Source organism: Silene latifolia, chromosome X (genome assembly GCF_048544455.1).
Source record: "Silene latifolia isolate original U9 population chromosome X, ASM4854445v1, whole genome shotgun sequence".
Taxonomy (NCBI): Eukaryota; Viridiplantae; Streptophyta; class Magnoliopsida; order Caryophyllales; family Caryophyllaceae; genus Silene; species Silene latifolia.
In genome coordinates, this window is record NC_133537.1 from 342,863,553 (window position 1) to 342,872,868 (window position 9,316).

Sequence of the window (9,316 nt, forward strand, 5' to 3'; positions counted from 1 at the left end):
CAAGGTCATTTCAGGAGTTAACCTATTCGATTCAGCCTCAAATAACGTGCATTAATACATTTTTCAGGATTATCCGAGGTTTGACGAATGCTGGTTCCATATCATACCGGCACCCCCAAATGTCTTCCGTTGCTACTCAAATTTTTCGTGGCCGCTTTATCCGACCCGGGGAACTTTCTATGTGATTTCCGGAGAATTTTGTTCTGGGACCCTGGAATCCCGAAAAACCGTGTATTATACACTTCAAATTGATCTGTTCGGGAGGTCGTACCAGACCCTGTTTCTTTTTCTCTCTGTTTTTCAATCACGCGTCCGAGGTCATTTCAGGAGTTAACCTATTCGATTCAGCCTCAAATAACGAGCATTAATACTTTTTTCACGATTATCCGAGGTACGACGAATGCTGGTTCCATGTCATACCGGCACCCCCAAATGTCTTCCTTTGCTACTCAAATTTTGCGTGGCAGCTTTATCTAACCCGGGGAACTTTCTATGTGATTTCCGGAGAATTTTGTTCCGGGACCCTGAAATCCCGAAAAAACGTGTATTATACACTTCAACTTGAGCCGTTCGGGAGGTCGTACCAGACTCTCTTTCTTTTTCTCCCAGTTTTTCAATCATGCGTCCGAGGTCATTTCAGGAGTTAACCTATTCGATTCAGCCTCAAATAACGAGCATTAAACGAGCATTAATACATTTTTCAGGATTATCCGAGGTTTGACGAATGCGGGTTCCATATCATACCGGCACTCCCAAATGTCTTCCGTTGCTACTTAAATTTTTCGTGGCCGCTTTATCCGACCCGGGGAAATTTCTATGTGATTTCCGGAGAATTTTGTTCTGGGACCCTGGAATCCCGAAAAACCGTGTATTTTACACTTCAAATTGAGGCGTTTGGGAGGTCGTACCAGACCTTGTTTCTTTTTCTCTATAATTTTCAATCACGCGTCCGAGGTCATTTCAGGAGTTAACCTATTCGATTCAGCCTCAAATAACGAGCATTAAACGAGCATTAATACATTTTTCACGATTATCCGAGGTACGACGAATGTTGGTTCCATGTCATACCGGGACCTCTAAATTTCTTCCTTTGCTACTCAAATTTTTCGTGGCAGCTTTATCTGACCCGGGGAACTTTCTATGTGATTTCCGGAGAATTTTGTTCCGAGACCCTGAAATCCCGAAAAAACGTGTATTATACACTTCAACTTGAGCCGTTCGGGAGGTCGTACCAGAATCTGTTTCTTTTTCTCCCAGTTTTTCAATCACGCGTCCGAGGTCATTTCAGAAGTTAACTTATTCGATTCAGCCTCAAATAACGAGCATTAATACATTTTTCACGATTATCCGAGATTCGACGAATATTGGTTCATGTCATACCGGCACCCCCAAATGTCTTCCGTTGCTAATCAAATTTTGCGTGGCCGCTTTATCTGACCCGGGGAACTTTCTTTGTGATTTCCAGAGAATTTTGTTCCGGGACCCTGAAATCCCGAAAAAACGTGTATTATACACTTCAATTTGAGCCGTTCGGGAGGTCGTACCCGACTCTGTTTCTTTTTCTCCCAGTTTTTCAATCACACGTCCGAGGTCATTTCAGGAGTTAACCTATTCGATTCAGCCTCAAATAACGAGCATTAATACATTTTTCACGATTATCCGAGGTTCGACGAATGCTGGTTCCATGTCATACCGGCACCCCCAAATGTCTTTCGTTGCTACTCAAGTTTTGCGTGGCCGCTTTATCTGACCCGGGAAAATTTCTATGTGATTACCGGGGAATTTCGTTCCGGGACCCTAGAATCCCGAAAAAACGTGTATTATACACTTCAATTTGAGCCGTTCGGGAGGTCGTACCGGACCCTGTTTCTTTTTCTGCTTGTTTTTCAATCACGCATCCCAGGCATTTCAGGAGTTAACCTATTCGATTCAGTCTCAAATAACGAGCATTAAACGAGCATTAATACATTTTTCACGATTATCCGAGTTTCGACGAATGCTGGTTTCATGTCATACCGGCACTCCCAAATGTCTTCCTTTGCTACTCAAATTTTGCGTGGCCGCTTTATCTGACCCGGGGAACTTTCGATGTGATTTCCGGAGAATTTTGTTCCGGGACCCTGGAATCCCGAAAAAACGTGTATTATAATACACTTCAATTTGAGTCGTTCGGGAGGTCGTACCAGACACTGTTTCTTTTTCTCCCTGTTTTTCAATCACGCGTCCGAGGTCATTTCAGGAGTTAACCTATTCGATTCAGTCTCAAATAACGAGCATTAATACATTTTTCACGATTATCCGAGGTTCGACGAATGCTGGTTCCATGTCGAACCGGCACCCCCAAATGTCTTCCGTTGCTACTCAAATTTTACATGGCCGCTTTATCTGACCCGGGGAACTTTCTATGTGATTTTCGGAGAATTTTGTTCAGGGACCCTGGAATCCTGAAAAACCGTGTATTATACACTTCAATTTGAGCCGTTCGGGAGGTCGTACCAGACCCTGTTTCTTTTTCTCCCTGTTTTTCAATCACGCGTCCGAGGTCATTTCGGGAGTTAACCTATTCGATCCAGCCTCAAATAACGAGCATTAATACATTTTTCACGATTATCCGAGTTACGACGAATGCTGGTTCCATGTCATACCGACACCCCCAAATGTCTTCCTTTGCTACTCAAATTTTGCGAGGAAGCTTTATCTGACCCGGGGAACATTCAATGTGATTTCCGGAGAATTTTGTTCCGGGACCCTGAAATCCCGAAAAAACGTGTATTATACACTTCAACTTGAGCCGTTCGGGAGGTCGTACCAGACTCTGTTTCTTTTTTTCCCAGTTTTTCAATCACGCGTCCGAGGTCATTTCAGAAGTTAACCTATTCGATTCAGCCTCAAATAACGAGCATTAATACATTTTACACGATTATCCGAGGTTCGACGAATGCTGGTTCCATGTCATACCGGCACCCCCAAATGTCTTCCGTTGCTGCTCAAATTTTGCGTGGCCGCTTTATCTGACTCGGGGAACTTTCTATGTGATTTCCCAGGAATTTTGTTCCGGGGCCCTGGAATCTGGAAAAACCGTGTTCTATACACTTCAAATTGAGCCGTTCGGGAGGTCGTACCAGACCCTGTTTCTTTTTCTCTCTGTTTTTCAATCACGTGTCTGAGGTCATTTCAGGAGTTAACCTATACGATTCAGCCTCAAATAACGAGCATTAAACGAGCATTAATACATTTTACACGATTATCCGAGGTTCGACGAATGCTGGTTCCATGTCATACCGGCACCCCCAAATGTCTTCCGTTGCTGCTCAAATTTTGCGTGGCCGCTTTATCTGACTCGGGGAACTTTCTATGTGATTTCCCAGGAATTTTGTTCCGGGGCCCTGGAATCTGGAAAAACCGTGTTCTATACACTTCAAATTGAGTCGTTCGGGAGGTCGTACCAGACCCTGTTTCTTTTTCTCTCTGTTTTTCAATCACGTGTCTGAGGTCATTTCAGGAGTTAACCTATTCGATTCAGCCTCAAATAACGAGCATTAAACGAGCATTAATACATTTTTCACGATTATCCGAGGTACGACGAATGTTGATTCCATGTCATACCGGCACCCCCAAATGTCTTTCTTTGCTATTCAAATTTTGCGTGGCCGCTTTATCTGACCCGGGGAACTTTCTATGTGATTTCCGGAGAATTTTGTTCCGGCACACTGGAATCCCGAAAAACCGTGTATTATACACTTCAAATTGAGCCGTTCGGGAGGTCGTACCAGACTCTGTTTCTTTTTTTCCCAGTTTTTCAATCACGTGTCCGAGGTCATTTCAGGAGTTAACCTTTTCGATTCAGCCTCAAATAACGAGCATTAATACATTTTTCACGATTAGCCGAGGTTTGACGAATACTGGTTCAATGTCATACCGGCACCCCCAAATGTCTTCCGTTGCTACTCAAATTTTGCGTGGCCGCTTTACCTGACCCAGGGAACTTTCTTTGTGATTTCCGGAGAATTTTGTTCCGGGACCCTGGATTCCCGAAAAACTGTGTATTATACACTTCAATTTGAGCCGTTCGGGAGGTCGTACCAGACTCACTTTCTTTTTCTCCCAGTTTTTCAATCACGCGTTCGAGGTCATTTCAGGAGTTAACCTATTCGATTAAGCCTCAAATAACGAGCATTAATACATTTTTCACGATTACCGAGGTTCTGAGAATATTGGTTCCATGGCATACCGGCACCCCCAAATGTCTTCTGTTGCTACTCAAATTTTGCGTGGCCGCTTTATCAGACCCGGGGAACTTTCTATGTGATTTCCGGAGAGATTTGTTCCGGGACCCTGAAATCCCGAAAAAACGTGTATTATACACTTCAATTTGAGCCGTTCGGGAGGTCGTACCTGACTCCGTTTCTTTTTCTCCCAGCTTCTCAATCACGCGTCCGAGGTAATTTCAGGAGTTAACCTATTCGATTCAGCCTCAAATAATGAGCATTAATAAATTTTTCACGATTATCGGAGGTTCGACGAATGTTGGTTCCATGTCATACCGGCACCCCCAAATGTCTTCTGTTGCTACTCAAGTTTTGCGTGGCCGCTTTATCTGACCCGGGAAACTTTCTATGTGATTTCCGGGGAATTTCGTTATGGGACCCTGTAATCCCGATAAACCGTGTATTATACACTTCAATTTGAGCCGTTCGGGAGGTCGTACCGGACCCTGTTTCTTTTTCTCCTTGTTTTTCAATCACGCATCCGAGGTCTTTTCAGGAGTTAACCTATTCGATTCAGCCTCAAATAACGAGCATTAATATATTTTTCAGGATTATCCGAGGTTCGACGAATGCTGGTTCCATATCATACCGGCACCCCCAAATGTCTTCCGTTGCTGCTCAAATTTTGCGTGGCCGCTTTATGTGACTCGGGTAACTTTCTATGTGATTTCCCGAGAATTTTTTTCCGGGACCCTGGAATCTGGAAAAACCGTGTTCTATACACTTCAAATTGAGCCGTTCGGGAGGTCGTACCAGACCCTGTTTCTTTTTCTCTCTGTTTTTCAATCACGTGTTTGAGGTCATTTCAGGAGTTAACCTATTCGATTCAGCCTCAAATAAGGAGCATTAAACGAGCATTAATACATTTTTCACGATTATCCGAGGTACGACGAATGTTGATTCCATGTCATACCGGCACCCCCAAATGTCTTTCTTTGCTACTCAAATTTTGCGTGGCAGCTTTATCTGACCTGGGGAACATTCTATGTGATTTCCGGAGAATTTTGTTCCGGGACCCTGAAATCCCGAAAAAACGTGTATTATACACTTCAATTTGAGCCGTTCAGGAGGTCCTACCAGACTCTGTTTCTTTTTCTCCCAGTTTTTCAATCACGCGTCCGAGGTCATTTCAGGAGTTAACCTATTCGATTAAGCCTCAAATAACGAGCATTAATACATTTTTCACGATTATTCGAGGTTCGACGAATATTGGTTCCATGTCATACCGGCACCCCCAAATGTCTTCCGTTGCTACTCAAATTTTGCGTGGCCGCTTTATCTGACCCAGGGAACTTTCTATGTGATTTTCGGAGAATTTTGTTCCGGGACCCTGAAATCCCGAAAAAACGTGTATTATACACTTCAATTTGAGCCGTTCGGGAGGTCGTACCAGGCTCTGTTTCTTTTTCTCCCAGCTTCTCAATCACGCGTCCGAGGTCATTTCAGGAGTTAACCTATTCAATTCAGCCTCAAATAACGAGCATTAATACATTTTTCACGATTATCCGAGGTTCGACAAATGTTGGTTCCATGTCATACCGGCACCCCCAAATGTCTTCCGTTGCTACTCAAGTTTTGCATGGCCGCTTTATCTGACCCGGGAAACTTTCTATGTGATTTCCGGGGAATTTCATTCCGGGACCCTAGAATCCCGAAAAACCGTGTATTATACACTTCAATTTGAGCCGTTCGGGAGGTCGTACCGGACCCTGTTTCTTTTTCTCCTTGTTTTTCAATCACGCATCCGAGATCATTTCAGGAGTTAACCTATTCGATTCAGTCTCAAATAACGAGCATTAAAAGAGCATTAATACATTTTTCACGATTATCCGAGTTTCGACGAATGCTGGTTTCATGTCATACTGGCACCCCCAAATGTCTTCCTTTGCTACTCAAATTTTGCGTGGCCGCTTTGTCTGACCCGGGGAACTTTCTTTGTGATTTCCGGAGAATTTTGTTCCGGGACCCTGGAATCCCGAAAAAACGTGTATTATACACTTCAATTTGAGCCGTTCGGAAGGTGTACCAGACACTGTTTCTTTTTCTCCCTGTTTTTCAATCACGCGTCCGAGGTCATTTCAGAAGTTAACCTATTCGATTCAGCCTCAAATAGCGAGCATTAATACATTTTTCACAATTATCCGAGGTACGACGAATGCTGGTTCCATGTCATACCGGCACCCCCAAATGTCTTCCTTTGCTACTCAAATTTTGCGTGGCCGCTTTATCTGACCCGGGGTACTTTCTATGTGATTTCCGGAGAATTTTGTTCCGGGACCCTGAAATCCCGAAAAAAAGTGTATTATACACTTCAATTTGAGCCGTTCGGGAGGTCGTACAAGACTCTGTTTCTTTTTCTCGCAGTTTTTCAATCACGCGTCCGAGGTCATTTCAGGAGTTAACCTATTCGATTCAGCTTCAAATAACGAGCATTAATACATTTTTCACGTTTATCCGAGGTTCGACGAATGCTGGTTCCATGTTATACCGGCACCCCACTACTACAATTATGGGCAAAGGAACCATTTTTAAGAGTCCGGTTGAACATTCTACCCGGTTCCTTTAACATAGGATACCGGTTTTCTTTAAAACTGGTTTCTTTGTCTTAATAAGTAACCAGATTCAATTAAAACCGGTTTCTTTGTTATTATCAAAATCGTAAAAAGCGTACCCTACCCTCACCAACCTCATTTTCTTCTCACGATCAAACCAGATTCAATTAAAACCGCTCATCCCATTTGTTCAGAAAATCGCCTCCAGTCCTTCGTAGTCATACCACCGTCGCTCTACTCATCATAAAGCCGCCATACTTGGAGTGAGTTCTATTGAATTCCAACGGTTAGTTGTTCGATTTTCTGTTAATTTCCGATGAATTGAACTATTTTGTGATGAACTTCTAGAGCGATTTGTCTTATCAAAATTATTTTTTGTTGTTGATTCTGGCTTTATAGTCGGTGGATTGTATATGTACAAAGTTCTTTTATATTTTCTTAATGTTATGTGATTATGTTATTTCCTTTATAACAATTAATTATAGATCTACTGTTGAACTTTATGATTGATTAACCGTATATTTCAAGATATATATGAAAATTTTAAGTTTGGTAGAAGTTTTTTGGATATTATATTGCCACAAAGTGCGATAGTTGTTGATCGAGTGTGAGTGAGATGATTGTTGTGGCAATTTGCAATAGCTGGATAATATCAAATTATCAATGATATGATTCTAAGTGCTTTGAAAACCCATTAGTTTCATATGATGAGTTGAATGCAGATATATGCAATTGTGGAAGAAGAGGTTCGTGGTTAAGTGGACTAGTGGAGAATGATGGATTAGAGTTGATTACTGTGTGAGCATGTGAGGTAATGTAATCGAGACTCTCGTGCTATTTCTAAATCTAAATTGTTGCTACTTACTAACCAAGATCGATAGTCCTATTGTTGTCTTATATGTGTTGGGTTGTAGTCATTTATAGGAGATGATTACTGCTTTTGTTAATGGCAAATGGGGAAAGTACAAGTATGATAATGTTAGTTGACATGGGAACGAGTCCCCCCAAATACGAAGTATAATTTTTCTTATCCATCTAACAGTAGATAACAAAGAAGGGCACTTTACATATTCAGGCACCAAGTATACAATCTTCGAATAGCTGAAGATCAAGGACTGTCGACAACCTGAGTGATGTTTTTGAGTTAGTCTTCTGCTTTCAATAGTGTTAATTGTATAACTAATATATTTCGGAAAGTTTAGTTAATATACATGCAATCTGTATGGTGTAACCAGATAACTATTAGCTTGGTTATCTGATCCTTTCTTTAGGTGCTTAGTGAGGTAGAATATTGTCTACTTGCTTGGGATGACTATAAGTATACATAAAATAAAATAAAGCTTTAATGCAGTTTTGTGCTATATATAAGTTGTTGCAGAAGACCTCATATGCGCTTACCCGTCTTATCAATGTCTATACACGAGTATTCTTTAATGGACCTAGAACTGGGCCTATGTTTGATTATCTATACCTATAGTTTTATGAAATAGTAGGGTGAAGAGTGCTGGTGACGCCCTATTTTTTTTTTTTTTTTAGCTGTATAGAATGCAACGCCATCTAAACGGTATGAACAAGCACTATGACAAACCTATGACTAATACACCAAGTGAAGTATTTGAATTAATTTTGGGATGTCGATTTCTAGAATAAAGGCGATGCGGAGGTGGGAGCAAGGATGATTTATTTGAAGATGAAGACTGGTGGGCTCAGAATGGCGAAAGGTACAAAACATTATCTTGTACAGTTGTACTATTGGTTAGATTTCACATGCTCGTGTTTTCAAATGTATAGCCCGTAGCTCTCTTTGTTTTTGGTGGTCTAAGCTCTCTACTACTTTTCGGAATTTAGGCTGACAGATTTAGGAAATTTTTGGAAGGGAAGCCAAACTTAGAAGATTTCGGGATGGGATAATTGCAGAAAGCACTTGTAAGTAGTGACCATTTGTTGTATCGGCATTGAGTTTGTGATTGTTATTTACTCTGGCCTATCAGGTTGATGCCACTGAACAGGTTGGGTAAGCAAGCAATGCAAATAGACATCTCGCTATTATAAAATATGTCCAGCCATGTCAGAGTTTATTTATATTGTCTTTGACATTTATAGTTTAAATCTAGGAATTGATTGGACATCGTGGAAGAAAATATGGCCTATTCTGACTCTTAAATCCTAGTCTTCTTGAGAAGTGATCCTGCAGTGTGCTCCTCAAGTTTAGATACATCTTCACATGCTGCAAGGTACATCATCCCTTCATGTTTTGGTCTTTTGGTGGTAGAGCTTAAAAATTTAATAATGGTATGCCAATGATTACGACAATATAGGGACAAAGTCGCACTCTTATATGTTATACTAACAAGCTAGTTAAATGTTAAAATAGCTTGTGGTAGAGGCAGTAAAATAAACATTATGGTATTTGCTAACCTTTTCAAAATGATGCAGCTCCTCGGAAAGAACGTGAAGTGAATATAACGTTCAGTGGCATTGATTTGAACAACTTAG

The 9,316-nt window shown here is 41.4% G+C and overlaps 2 long non-coding RNA genes across 2 annotated transcripts; both read left to right on the top strand.

The window, feature by feature from the left end:
* The first annotated feature begins 6,917 nt into the window (after positions 1-6,917).
* Positions 6,918-8,514, top strand: LOC141622717 (uncharacterized). Its single transcript, XR_012533071.1, has 3 exons — positions 6,918-7,106; positions 7,543-7,631; positions 8,466-8,514. It is a non-coding gene; the product is annotated as an uncharacterized LOC141622717 (long non-coding RNA).
* Positions 8,509-9,023, top strand: LOC141622718 (uncharacterized). The gene is made up of 3 exons (XR_012533073.1): positions 8,509-8,541; positions 8,669-8,746; positions 8,935-9,023. It is a non-coding gene; the product is annotated as an uncharacterized LOC141622718 (long non-coding RNA).
* The last annotated feature ends 293 nt before the right edge of the window (positions 9,024-9,316 follow it).